Below are 15,882 nucleotides of genomic sequence, written 5' to 3'. Positions count from 1 at the left end.
TAGTGTGTTTGCAAAAAATGTATGCCTAGTGGATACTTGTTCTTTGCCATCAGAGTTTCTGTTTGCATACAACCATCATATTAAGAGGAAGAGTAGCACCACTGTATCTACGTCTCAATTCAAAACAAGTTGAGAGCCGCTATATGAACCTATATCTATATGAATACAACAAGAACAATTATGTGAATGCATGTAGACTGATGATAGTCTTGTCACATCAGGTTGAATTTTGCAATAATCCGATGAATAGACATATGAACTAGAAAAATCAATTGGTCGTTTTGACCATGTTAAACCACTGAATCTTAAAAAGTATTTGTAATTATAGATTCAACATTTCACTGTATAAAGTTTATGAGGTGTCTTTCGGTGTTCCACTATCATTGCCCTTTCAAGTGATTGTGGCTTCTAGTTGTGTCCCATTACATTATCATACACTATTAAGATTCAAAAGTCTCTTGAGTAGTCAACCTCAGATGGTGCTTACTACTTTTTCACAAGTTAGATAAAAGCACATCCCCCTTCTGACTTTTCTCAATTTCTCATGTGTATGATTCTAGCTATAATATTAACAGCATGAAAGTGTTTATAGTTAGGTTCAGCTTGTTATAGCAGATGCCTTGGGCCAATTAGTGTTTATCTTTCATGATTTGCCGAAAAACTTGCTCGCACTCGATATTTCTGTCAAATTGTTCAAAACACATATTGATCACTTAATCATGTTCAAGTCGTGAGTATTTTCAATTTAACAGCTAGAGTGAAATCGCTTCATTTAGTATAAACATCAAGCGTGAATGAGTATTTACAATATGATAAATCAGGCACAACATAAAACTATAGAGATTTGGCAAATTAGAGAAATGATATAATGAAAATGGAATAGGTGATTTGGTACAGTATTTTGGAGTGAACTGAACCAACAACCTGCCTAATTTCATGGCATGAGGGGCCTATTTTGACTTTGGAAAAATAATGATGTAAAAAAATGGTCTTTTTTTTTTTTTTTTTTTTTTTTGTGTTGGGATTTTAGTGATTGCCAGGCGTTATTACTGTTAATCTAGAAATTAATGATGCATTATAACCTTAATTAACTCTATAAAAACAGCTGTGTAACTAACTATGTCTCCTCTCTCTATACTTTCTTAGTTGGTTTAGGCTGGCATTACCCCATTCTCTTAATTACAAATGCATCAACTAATAACCCCCTTAATTCATATTTTTACCATTGCAACAAGTTTTAGTGCAATAATTTCAAGGAGGATCATGTCAAAAGGAAATTATTAAAAATGTTACTACATTGATTCTATTAATTACATGTTAGAACAATAGTTGGGATCTTCTTTTAATTACCACGACAAGTATTTTTCTTATAATCATATGTGAACTCTCAATTTAGACCCGAAACTTAAAATAACCTATAACGATTATTATTTTTCTAGACACTTCGGGTGATATGTTTTACTTTTTGTTATGTTATCGATTCCAATTGAGATTGATAGACCAGAGGATTGAAAATCTTCATGTTATTTATTCCAGTCTGAATTTATATTAGGATTGGTAGATCAGATGATTGAAAATCCTCATGTTATTGATTCCATTCTAGATTGGTAGACCAAAGATTGAAAATATGATATAGTTTTGAATCAATTGCGTTATTAAAGATTTCTATTTTTTGCCTGTTGCTTTTACCAATTTTTTACTTCTATAATTATCACTAGTATATGAGTTAATTATTTACTAGTACCATGACTTTTGTTAAAAAAAATTGTAAGCCAACAAATGTGGCAGAGAGTACGTCAAGAAAAGACAAAGAGTACTGACTGACAAAGACGAAATCATTTATGACTTTTGAATTGGGACACATTATTTACATTTTTACCTTATTTTAATTAATTGTTGTTAGTACAATTACAAGTTTACTCAAAAATATTGCTCTTATACAACCTTATTTTACTTTGCCTAGGAGACTAGCAATTTTCCTTAGAAGATAGAACACCATTATAAGATCTATGTACTGATAAATAAATACCAGTAAATCATAATTTAATTATTTATTGAAGTACTCTCTCCATTCTAATTTGTGTTAGGTAGTGTAAGTTGATCCGAAATTTAAGAAAAAATGAACACTTAAAATTTATAGTTTTAATTATGTTACACAATTTGTATGGCTACAAATTTTAAAACTTGTTATTTTAAATATGTCGTGATGTTTGTAAGTTGCTAGAAAAATACTTTACTAAGGATAAAATACGATGCGTAAAGTTAATCATTTTCATTTAAAACATTATCGTTCTTTTTCAAACGGATTTGAAAACGTCATACAAGATGGAACAAAAACACTACTACTCTGATCCAAAACAAATTTCTAATACTTTTTCTTTGATCCAAAAAAATAGATTTTTCTAAACCCAAAGAGAGAGTTAAATATTTTTTCAAAGTTATTTGTGAAATCCCAACGCTGACTATTTTTACTTGAAAAGAATTGGGAAAGAAAAAGGATAAATGATCAAATCACTTTTTAATGTAATTAATCAACTTAAAATATATTCATATCTTGAAAACTCACTAATTTTGAACGAAAAAGAGTTCAATTGGACTACTAAACTTTGATGCTAGCTCAAAAAGGTTAAAAAATACTAGTTGTGACACAAATAAAGTTCGTGGTATAAAAAGTGAAATTGTTGAACATATATTTTTTAAATATTTTGAGGCTTAGATGGTATGAAAAATTTCCCTGTAAATTGACCTAATATCGAGAAAATTATGAATTTTACTAGATGGTGGAACAGATCTTTAATAATACTAATTAATACCCCGATTCTATTGAGCTTTCTAAATTAAATGTCTCTATAATATGATAAATTTGAAAGGCAAAAAACGCTATAAGCTTTAACGGTGATATTTCTGAACCCAGTGATGTTGTTAACAAAGCACTATTTGATTTTCTATAATATGAATGTAATTTGCTTACTATTTCTTCTCCTACATTGGTACCTGATTGTACTACTAATGAAATCATTATCGTGCCATAAGATAGTGTGGTTTTTGTTTGCGATGCTACCTTACAAAAGGAGAAGAATGTGACAAGCATTGAAACGACAACTATGGATAGTTTTGAGAATTTGCTTCAAGTCCTTGATACTTAATCCAATTTGTAGGGAGGACCATCGTCCAGAAGCAGTAGCAATTCGGATTGCATTGGAAAACGCTTAAGAAAATGAATGTGTAAAGGTAAAAACTCTTATCACATGCAAAAAAAAATGTGGTGTCTATGGTTCTAAAGAAGCGCGTAGTTTCATGAGAGGTAAAAATCACCTTTGAAGATATCTGAAAGCTTATGAATTTGTTTGAAGAGGTTCAAATTAAACATATTCCTAGATCTTAAAATATAATAGTGCACAGTCTAGCCAAATCTTTTATTTCACTATTAGATAAGTTTGTCTGAATTATCTATTTTCCTAATTGAATTATCAAAGATACTTATACATCTTTTAACCCCTTAAAATCATTTGTGCATTAATAAAGTAACATTGAGGAGTTGAGAAAAAAAGAACATTTAGCTTTGAAAGATGTGATTAATAGGGAAAACCGAGCCCTAATGACAGCTTTGGAAGCTACTTTTTTGCCTATTTGCCTCTATTAAACTCTACAAAGTAGATAGATTCACTTATAAATCAATCAAAAACCCCTCTTTACCCAGCACTATTTTTCAACTTTTTAGTTTCCTCTATAATAAAAGTGAAGTCCTCTCTATAGATCTACGCCTATTCCATGTTTCATGGAGTATCTATCTACAAATAATTCATAATACATTTAAAGTTTATACATAATGTATAAATAATTTTTTAAGCTATCTAATCGTTCAAAATATCTATAGGTAAAAACATGTCACATGCTGATAAATAAAAGTAGAAATTATTTGCACCATATATATATATATACTCGTATAAGATATGCCGTGGAGAAATTAAAGCAACTCCAAAGTATTTTTCATGAGAATGTAGTGCTCAAGTATTTCTAATTTTGTCAAAAATTACTATTGTTATGAAAAGGACATAACTTTAATGTTGAATGGTTCAATATGGTTAAAGAAGTAATATATGCTATTACACGAAAATTAAACCAGATACGTATATACGTAACACACAGTGTTAAACTTTTTTCAGTTAGGATTTTGATATTGTTTATATGATTTTTATTGGCATAATTAATATCATTGCATCGGTTCAGATACAAATTTGATATTTGAACGTATTACAAGATGAAGTATGATTAGTCAAAGTCTAATTGGATCAAGCTCAATAGGAATAGCATTAGACATAACTCTTGATCGCATTCAATTGTTAGTGTCTGTCCACTCAAGATCTGGACTAGCGACGCAAACCATTCTGACACTGACTTCAAGTTGGCAAAATGGCAAGTTGGCCAATTATGTATGTATTCAAATTCAAATTCAAATTGAACAAGGAAAGTTTTCGTCTTCAAATCTAACTTGACTACTAACTATTATTTCTAATATTTCACGCATATACATGTCACATGACATCCATATTATGTAACACTCCCACTTGATGTCAATTAATAGATAATGTGTCTCGTTAAAATCTTACTAGGAAAACCCAATGGAAAAAAACTCAGTGAAGGAAAAAGAGTACACACATCTTGTAAAACGCCTTTAGCCTTGATGAAAGCTTTAATTTAATGACTTGAACCTTCGCATCTCAATTTTGAGCACCATTTTCTTGAAAGTTGCAGTTGGTAGAGACTTGTTGAATAAATCAGCAATATTTTCACTTGAATGAATCTGTCGCACGTTGATATCACCATTTTTCTGGAGCTCGTGTGTGTAGAAAAGTTTTAGCGAGATGTGCTTCGTTTTGTCTCCTTTTATGAATCCTCCTTTTAGTTGTGCTATGCATACTGCATTATCTTCATATAAAATTGTGAGTATTTGTCACATTCTAAACCACATTTTTCTCGAATAAGGTGTATCATAGACCTCAAACACACACTCTCGGCTTGCTTCATGAATAACTATTATCTCAGCATGGTTCGATGAGGTGGCTATAATAGACTGCTTTGTTGATCTCCAAGATATGACAGTACCCCCATATATGAACACATAGTCTATTTGAGATCGAGCTTTATGTGGGTCAGATAAATACCCAGCATCAGCATAACCAACAAGATCGAGACTGCAATATTTAGAAAAAAAATAAGCCCATAGCGATAGTCCCCTTTAGGTACCGTAATATATGTTTGATACCATTTCAATGTCTCCTGGTAGGAGAAGAACTATACCTTACTAATAAATTAACTGAAAAAGCTATATTAGGTCTTGTAGTATTTGCAAGATACATTAGTGCACCAATTGCACTAAGATATAGTACTTCAGGATCAAGGAGTTCCTTATTCTTTTCTTGAGGTCGGAATAGATCCTTATTCACATTAAGTGATCGAACAACCATCGGAGTACTTAATGGATGTGCTTCATTCCATCCATATAAAACCTTTTTAATACCTTTTCTGTGTAGGCAGATTGATGGACAAAGATACCATTTGTCAAATGCTCAATTTGCAAACCAAGACATAATTTTGTCCTTCCAATATCTTTCATCTCAAATTATTTCTTCAGGTAATCCAATGCCTTTTGAAGCTATATTGAAGTTCCAATAAGATTTATGTCATAGCATAGACAACAAGTACAACAAACTTCGATGTTGTTTTTTTTATAAAAATACATGGGCAAATTTCATCATTCGTATAACCTTCCTTAGATAAATATTCACTAAGACGGTTATACCACATGCGTCCAGATTTCTTCAAACCATACGATGATCTTTGCAATCTAATAGAATACATTTCTCGAGGCTTTGAACTATATGCTTCTGGCATCTTAAATCCTTCAAAAACTTTCATGTATATCTCATTATCAAGTGACCCATAGAGATAGACTGTAACCACATCCATCAAATGCATTTCAAGTCTCTTATGGACAGTGAAACTAATAAGATAACACAATGTTATTGCATCTATAACTGGTGAATATGTCTCTTCATAATCGTCACCAGGCAGTTGTGAAAATCCTTATGCAACAAGGCATGCTTTATACCTTTGTATTTTATTTTTATTGTTTCTTTTTCGCACAAAGACCTATTTATAGCCAACAGGCTTAACACCGTTAGGTATTTGAACAATAGGTCTAAAAACTTCATGTTTGACAAGTGAATTCAATTCTGATTGAATCGCTTCTTGCCATTTTGACCAATTATTTCTTTATCAATATTCTATGACAGATTGTGATTCAAGATCTTCACCGTCTTGCATGATTTTTGTTACAACATTATATGCAAAGACATAATCCACTATTATTTCAGATCGATTCAAAATAGTTCCAACATTACTTACATTTATGGATAGTTCCTCATTTTCTTGAGTCTTAGGCTCATTGATTCCTCCAGGGATATCAACATCGCTCAAATTTTAAACTTTCATATGAGGATCTTTTGTGCTGTCATCTTGACCATTTATTTTTATTTTTCTAGGGTTTCGATCCTTTAAACTCAATGGTCTACCACGCTTCAAGCGTGCCTTGAACTCATTAGCCATGGCACTTGTAGATGGTTCTACAGTAACCACAATTTGAATTAGGACATTTTTCTGTAGGTATATGTGATTTAGTAATTCTTTTCAAATCAGTAAATGCGTCAGACATTTAATTTGCAATTTTCTGCAGATGAATAATTTTATGTACTTCTTGTTCACAAACAGAAGTACGTGGATCAAGATGAGATAGTGATAAATTTTTTCATAAAATCTCTTTATTGATTACACTATTTTCTCCCTCCAATTTTAGGAAGAGTGTCTCATCAAATCAACAATCTGCAAATCGAGCAGTGAACATATCTCCCATTAGTGGTTCAAGGTTACGAATAATAAAGGGTGATTCAAACCCAACATAAATTCCTAACCTTCTTTGGGGACCCATCTTTATACGATGTGGTGGTGCAATAGGCACATACACAACACATCCAAAAATTCTTAGATGAGATAAATTAGGCTCTTGGCCCAAAACCAATTGTAACAGAGAAAATTTATAATAATTTATCGGTTTAAGACAAATAAGCATCGCAGCATGCAGAATTACATGACCCCAAACAGCGGTGGACAAGTTAATTTTCATAAACTATGATCTTGCAATCAATTGAAGACGTTTAATTAATGACTCAGCAAGACCATTTTGAGTGTATACATGAGCTACAGGATGAACAATTTTTATTCCAATTGATATGCAATAATCATTAAATGCTTGGGATGAAAACTCTGCAATATCGTCAAGACGAATAGACTTAATCTGATTATCAGGAAATTGTGCCAATAATTTTGCAAATTCCAAGTTCCGAGATGACAATAGGCACACATGAGATCATCTAGAAGAAGCATCAATTGGGATCATGAAATATCTAAACGACCCACTAGGTGGGTGAATAGGTCCGAAAATATCCCCTTGTATGTGTTCTAAGAATGCAAGGGATTCAATCTCAACCTTGGTTGGTGATGGTCTCACAATTAACTTGCCTTAATAACAAGAAATACAAGAAAATTCATCATTTGAAAGAACCTTCAAGTTCTTTAATGGATATCCATTTGAATTTTCTATGATTCGTCTTATCATTATAGATCCAGGATGTCTCAATCGATCGTTCCAAAGTTCAAAAATATTTAAATTAGTAAACTTTCGATTTACTATAGAATGTGCCTAAATTGCACTAATATTTGTCCAATATAGGTCAGAAGATAAAGCAGAGAACTTTTATGGCACATGTCACCCCAGAGACATTCTTGGTAATGCCAAGGTATTCAAGATTCAATTCATCCATTGTCTTGACATGATAATCGTTTTCACGGATATCTTTAAAACTCAATAAGTTTTTTCGAGACTTTGGAGAAAATATAGCATTATTTATGATGAGTTTAGCTCCCTTAGGCAAAATTATAGTGACTTTTCCAAAGCCTTCAATCAAATTAGTACTATCAGAAATTGTAGTACCATTTATCTTGCCCATACTTAAATAAGAAAAAATATTTCTCATTTTTAAATATTGTATGTGTTGTGTCAGAATCAATCAAGCAAATGTCTTCATAATGAGATAAGTTGCTTTGAGAATCATCCATATCTTCAAATAAAATAACATACACAAAATAAAATATATAAATTAAATATTTGTATAAAACAAAAGCCAAGTAATATAACGATTACTCATAATTATCCTTTTGCTATGGAATTTACAAAAAGATCTATATAATCAAAACATGTATATTATTTTGCAAAATTGATTTTAACTAGATTCATTCATTTTTAGATAAAAGAGTCTATTGTTGATTTGAAAACAACATAACATCCATCATAACTAAAAATATATTAAAATACTATTTAATCATAACGGGATCAAAATAAATTCACTTTACTAACAAACTTACGATAATATGACCAGTAAGAAAAAATACTAATTAAAAGACTAGTAAAACTACTGTTACATGATCTTTAGTTTACTAATTACTACTATTAGCAAAAACTAATAAACTTGTTCATTCCTCCATAGCCACAGAACCATCGCCAATCAAGTGATTTATTTTTTCTTCAGGGTGCTCGAAGAAATCTGCTACATCCAAGTGTGCGATGTCAACATAATTGTCAGAGACAAAATTAGCTTCAGGATTTTTTTCTTTCTTCTTTTGTGATGCTTGGTAAAGCTCAACCAAATGTTTGAGAGTGCGATAGTCACACACATAGTGTCATTTTACACCACATCGAAAACAAACACGTGCTCTAACCGCATCATGTTTCTCATTTTTACCTTGTTCCTTTTGACAATGTTCTTTCTTTGTTGAATGATTAACACCAAGAACATGATTTCTTTCTTGACCATAATCACGACCACATCCACATCCGAAACTAGGTCCCTGACCTTTTCCATGCTTAGCATGGTGGGCGTACACCTCATTTACTTCTGGAAATGGTGTTGATCTAGTAGATCAATTTTCATGATTTTCATTAACAAATTATTATTTTGTTCAGCAACAAGAAAACGAGAACTCAGTTCAGAATACTTCTTGAAATCTTTTTCTCGATATTATTATTGTAAAAGCACAATCGAGGCATGAAAGGTAGAGAGTATTTTTTCCATCATCTCAATATCAGTAATTGTCTCTCCACATAGTTTTAATTGAGAAAAAATTCTGAACAAGACAGAATTATACTCATGCATAGATGATACAAGCATAAGGATCAAAAGGATTACAAGTTTTTGGTCAAAGGTCCAAGTTTTGGATTTGCAAGTGAATTAAAGACCTTTTGAAGTCTTTTTCAAAGCCTTGTCTAAGTGTAGGGAGGAGGAGGAGTTTATACACTCAAGAAGCACCTCAATTGAAGGACAAGATGGAGAGGATTATATGAGTATCGTGGGCTCGAGACCAATCACTAGGAGCCAAGCTCGGGAACTTCAAAGGCTTCAAGGCACGTCTATGAAAATTAATGTATTGGAGCCGTACAAAGGAGTATATGCATTTACATGTGAGTAATTTCCTTAGGTGTTACAAAACACACCAAAGTTGTCCACTTTTACATCCCAAACTCACCCCTTTCATTAAGGGTAGAAGGGTCATTTCCTCATGACTTTTGTAATAGACTATTTATAGGAGCCTTTCAGTCTTGTTCTCCTTAGTTAGCTTATTCTTGAAATCATTTGTAGTATTGAACATCACTTTCCTCTCAAGAAGAGTGTAGACCACCACTTTGACATCACGAGAAATGGTTTCTTCTTGTATTGTGTGTATCAGCTAGAAACGAGAGTGCTTGAGTGAACCGAGTTTCTTTTGTGTTCCGTAAGAATGTGGTGCTTGTTAACTTATTTTGTGGAGGTTTTAGAGTATTAATACATTCTTTATTTGCTGCATTACGAGTTCTCATTGCGTCAAGTTACATATCTTCTTTATCGTTTAAGTTTGAGTTTGTTGTTTTCGTTTAGTGTCATGTGCGTGTGGACTGTTTGTGTGTTTGTGGACTATTTTCGTGCTCTTTTAGATACCGTTTGGTATTATTTGGTATCAGAGCAAAGGTTGGTCATGTTCTTACACTAGCAATCTTGGGCTCTTCTAGTTGAAAAATCAAAATTAAAAAAAGTGTTATCTGGTGACTCTTGTTAGCCGAGAAGTGTCTAGATTTAGGTGTTAATTTTTCTTGTCTTAGTAGTTTCGTGAGTTAGCTTGTCGTTTCCCTAGCACACTTGAGTCTAAGGTCCAATATTTGAGCTTTGTTTAGTGTTGTTGAAGGGTTGGACGGTTTGGAATGTTGTTGTTTTTCATAAGTATTTTTATTTGTTGTTCATATTGTTCTTGAGATGAATATTGGAAAAAAGGCTTGTTTGATTTGAAAAAAAAAAAAGAAAGAGGCAAGGTCTTCTGTTTGTCTTGGAATTAGTTTCAAGACAACACCAAAGAGAAAAAATAGACAAAGGGCCTCCCAAAAATCTTACTTACCAAAAAGGTGTCAAACCTTTTTCAAAAAGAACCAAAAGGGGAAAGGGACTGACCAAAGCCAAAAAAGGTGTTTTGCCATTTTGGCGCAAGTTGGTGAAAAGCTTATTGACACCTTGACCGTTGGAAAAGAGTTCCAAGTATTGTCTTTTTCACTCCAAAAACTGAAAAACCCCCACCAAACAATCAAGATTGAGTCATTCAAGTGGGACAACATCAAACTTAAACAAAAACAACAACACCAAACGACCAAAATAAAAATTATGGGCCACATCAACAACAAACTAAAGTCATAGGACCTTCCAAGTTTCTTTCCTTGTCCCTACTAGTTTTCTTTCTATAGACTTCTACACTAGTTAGCTACTAAGTAACAACCTACTAAGTTGTGAACCAGTTTTTGAGTACGTCTTCGTGTTAACGTTCTTTGTAATGCTTTTTTTGTTTACAATTTGTAGTTGTTCTTGGTTCAAGTGCGTACAAAACTTCCGTGAGTCTTCAAAACCGAAATCCATTCTAACTCAAGAGTAGACTCATTCTTAAGTACTTAAGGATTGATAGCCGACTTACAACACTTGAAAAACCAAGTAAGGAAGCCAAAAATTCTAATGCTCCAACCGTGGACAGTAATATTATGAATGTCCTCTTAGCTAGTATTGAAACCTTGTCTCGAGTTGTGGCTAGGATGAAGGCAAATATTGAGAAGTTAGGTTTGGATGTGGCCTCAACAAATGAGAGGTTGGAGAGGGTGAAAAGCCAAAGGAGTGCCCGACCTCATACCCCTCAAAGCACCTCACCTACTATTACTCCTGAGACCTTGCACCAAAGATTGTATCCACCAAGTGCTACAAACCAAGTCAATCTTTACTCCCAAGTCTAAGAACAAGATGGACCTAGTCGTTCCTCACTCCACCAAATTCCAAAAGGAGGACTTGGAACCCAAATTCCATTCGCAAGCTCGAATCCTCCACACCAAAATCCTCCAATTTAAAGACCCTATACTTCACTAAATCCAATGTCTTCTTCCTAAGCTATACTAACCAGAAAACACCCCATCCAAGTAGAAAAAGGGGAAGAGTTATAATCCAAGGAGAATGGGGCCAAGCCTCAAGATGGAGAAAAACTTAGCGGTGAGATACAAGAAGAATGTGAAGAAAAATGGGCAAGGGCAATGGAAACTGCGGGTAGTAAAGTAGGAAAGGAAAAGAAAAAAATACTTGTGGGATTTACCAACAAAGGATCTTTGATACTCAATAACCCATATGCTAGAACTTTCCCTAGCATTGATCCTTCTTATGTACAGGTTCAAGTTCATATGCTATCAAAGAAGGATCAAAAAGGGGGTTCCACACGATAACATGGGAAATGAGCTAGTGATACCCTTGGCCGAGAGCTCCAAACAAGTGGACTACGTAGCATACACCGAGGTATAATTGCTACACTCTAAACTTTCTTAGGCTTGAAATGTTGTGATAAAGTCATTAGTATCCATTGTGAAGTAGATTTGGGTTTACATAGCATAGAAAAGCATGCATCTTTCCTTAGTAGTTCTCTTATTGCATATGTTGGTCATTTTGCTCTTAAGGATAGTTCACTACTTGATCACATGGGTGATGTGATTCAAAATTATCAAGTTAGTGTTCATTCTTGTAATATTGACCATGATATTGGACATATTCCCTTGAGTTTGTGTGATGCAAACTGTGCTACTAGTTTTGCTCAAGGTAATCATATGCTTGGAAAACTTTTGAATAAAGATGTGTTTGTTCTTAAGAGAAGACTTCTAGGCTGATGATAGCCTAGTAAAATAATTGGTTAATCTCAGCTTATACCATTGGTTACACCATCCCTTTGATCATGAAACACTAGTGGGTTGGAAAAGGGGTTGCCTCGACTTATGCTTATCTTTCCTTGATGATTATCTTATCCCTATCCTTTGTAATTTTCAAACTATGTATTTCATGGTAAAATTAAAAGATTGTTCGTTGAATTTTAAAAGTGTACCCCCTCAGAAAATGTCTTCACACTTGATTCCTTTCTATACTACCTCTTTACCTATGATGATAACCGTAAATTTTGAATTTGTATTGTATAGTGGTAAGAAGTTTGGTGGATGGTTTTCTTGTTTGCATGATGGTGATATGTGGTTGAGGTGGATCTTAAGATCAATATTGGCACTATATTTGATGAGGTCCTTTGTAGAGGTAATGAAACAAATGTATCTTATGGTTCCTAAGATAAAGGTAGTCTTACCTTTTGGGTATAGTAAAGCCATGAAGACGATTGTAGTTTCCTTACCTCTTGATATTTGCCACAGCCACTTCCTTTGTGCCATTCATGCTAAGCTTTTTATGTTACACACAAAGGACCCGTGGGTATATTCTAAATGTGAACAACCTTGGCTTGATGGCATATGTGATAGTTTTGGATTGCACTCCTCTTTCCTTGATGTTTATCTTAGTCATGTCCTTAGTGATGCTTGTGGTATGTGTTTCATGATCATAACAAAAGATTGTTGGTTGTATTCCAAAAGTGTACCTCTCTGGCATGTCTATATAATTTGTGGTACTAAAGTTAACCTCCTATCATGAGGATTGTGTGCTTGTTTTCCTTCTCTTTGGTTTTGCTGGGTGCGAATTTGAGGACAAATTCCTTTCAAGATGGAGAGGATAATACAAGCATGAGGAGCAAAAGGATTATAAGTTTTTGGTCAATGTTCCAAGTTTCGGATTTGCAAGTGAATTGAAGACTTTTTGAAGCCTTTTTCAAAGCCTCATCCAAGTGAAGGAAGGAGGAAGAGTTTATACACTCAAGAGGCGCCTCAATTGGAGGACAAGATGGAGAGAATTATACGGGCATCATGGGCTCGAGACCAATTACTAGGAGCCAAGCTCAGGAACTAGAAAGGCTTCAAGGCACGTTTATGAAAATGGACGTATTGGAGCATATAGTGGAGCTGTACAAAGGAGTATATGCATGGACATGTGAGGAATTTCTTTAGGTGTTACAAAACACACCAAAGATGTCCACTTTTACATCCCAAACCCGCCCCTTTCATTAAGGGTAGAAGGGCCCTTTCCTCGTGACTTTTATAATAGACTATTTATAGGATCCTTTTAGTCTTGTTCTCCTTAGCTAGCTTATTCTTGAAATTACTTGTAATATTGAACATTACTTTCCTCTCAAGAAAAAGTAGACCACCACTTTGACATCACAAGAAATGATTTCTTCTTGTGTTGTGTGTATCGGCTAGAAACAAAAGTGCTTGAGTGAACCGAGTTCCTCTTGTGTTCCGTAAGAACGTGGTGCTTGTTAACTTATTTTGTGGAGGTTTTAGGGTATTAATACACTCTTTAGTTGTTGTACTATGAGTTCTTATTGTGTCAAGTTACATATCTTCTTTATCGTTTAAGTTTGAGTTTGTTGTTTCTGCTTAGTGTCTTGTGTGTGTGGTCTGTTTGTGTGTTTGCGGACTATTTTTGTGCTCTTTTAGATACCGTTTGGTATCAACAGACTAATAGTTTTGAAATCTAAGATGCATCCAATCATATCGTGTTTTTGGATGAATAACCATCTTTAGGTGGTCATACCTTTCTTTAAGGCTATTCCATTAAATAAGTGGATCCTAAATAGTAAGATATTCAATTTTCAAAATTCCGTCAATATGATGACGCAAAAATATCATGGCCTTAGCACGACCTTGTTTTGATGCTTTATTTTTAATTTTAATGGCGTCTCCAAGACCCATAGCATCTAAATGAATTTCAGCATCCAATACCCATGAAAGATATTTCTTGCCCGAGCTTTAAAGGGCAACGATCTCAAGATTTGTAAGATTAGACATATTAAAGGAATGAGAGAGTAATACCTTAGCCTTCAAATTTTGCTACAGTAGGTCTTTGTGCCGATAACGTGTTATATAAATAAAGACAGAATATCAATATCAAACTTTAAACAAAGGTGAGAACTTTAGGGAATTTAGTAATGCTTTTGGTTTTACTACTTTTGATATATCAATAAAATGTACAAATGACGGCTATTTAAAGACACCAAACTTAGTTGCTAAGCACACCAAACTTGACTTCAAGTTGGCCAACTATGTATGTATTCAAACTCAAATTGAACAAGGAAAGTTTTGGTCTTCAAATCCAACTTGACTACTAACTATTATCTCTAATATTTATCACATATACATGTCACATGACATCCATATTATATAACATATCACATTTTAATGAGATTTACATACAGGTATTTTTTGAACAAATTAATGATGTAAATTATTTACAAGGATGGTGTATGAAACTTAAAATTTGTTTGATAAGGACAATTATGCCCTTAACCATAGTGTTGAATAGAGTATATTAGTTATGTTGCTATTTTTGTTTTGTTATATTAAAATCACATACATTGTATAATTTCTAAAAAAAATAATTATTACAAAAATACTTTCCTCGTTTTATAGCTTTATACTCTTTTAAGGGCAATTATGCCCTTAACCATATTAATGAATGCATTAATAATGTTGATATTGTTAATATCATGATTTGCTATGTATTAGTTACATATGGAATAATAACAAATAGACAAATATTGTGTATAATATACATAACTAATACTTGCATTAGTTCTATGTATGTTTGAAAAAATGTGAAACAAGAATTTAGTAATATTCAAAGCTACTACATGCACTATTTACTCTAATACCTCATATCAAACAATTCCTCATGTTAATCATCATTTAAGTGATATGATGGTATAAAGAATTTACTCAATCAGTGTAATTCCTCTTTCTCGATTTATGTGATACAGTCTGAATGAACACATGATTTAAAAAATATGAGAAGACTTATAATGTTTCAAAATTACCATTAAGATAAATGATCTTTTAAATCGAAAGTACACTTTTATAGATTCTCTATCAAATAGGTGAAATCAAACATGAGCAAAATATTTTTAGTGTCATTCTTTTGAAACTAACTAAAAAGAAAAGCATGCGACGAAGAGAGTATATAAATCGAACTCCTTAAAGGTTATTTGATACAACGAATGGAATATCCCTTCCTTCATATGTGATAATAATCCTATTATTTTTGTACAAATGGTAGGGTGTAATTATCTCAAAATTAATTAATAACACACTAAATATGAGATGAAATTAACTTAAAAGTTATTGTGAAATTATTTTTCTTATTGCACGTATATTAATGTCACGAGATGGACCGGGTTGGTGTGTGTGCTTTTTTTCCCATTTCTGCAGCAGTATAAAGTACATATACATTATATCCTCCAATTTTGTGTATTTATAGATACAATATACAACACACAAGTAGACTTCCCCCTTGTCCT

The sequence above is a fragment of the Capsicum annuum genome, chromosome 8 (assembly GCF_002878395.1).
Source record: "Capsicum annuum cultivar UCD-10X-F1 chromosome 8, UCD10Xv1.1, whole genome shotgun sequence".
Taxonomy (NCBI): domain Eukaryota; kingdom Viridiplantae; phylum Streptophyta; class Magnoliopsida; order Solanales; family Solanaceae; genus Capsicum; species Capsicum annuum.
The sequence above is the reverse complement of the archived record's forward strand: the minus strand, read 5'-3'. Positions refer to the sequence as shown.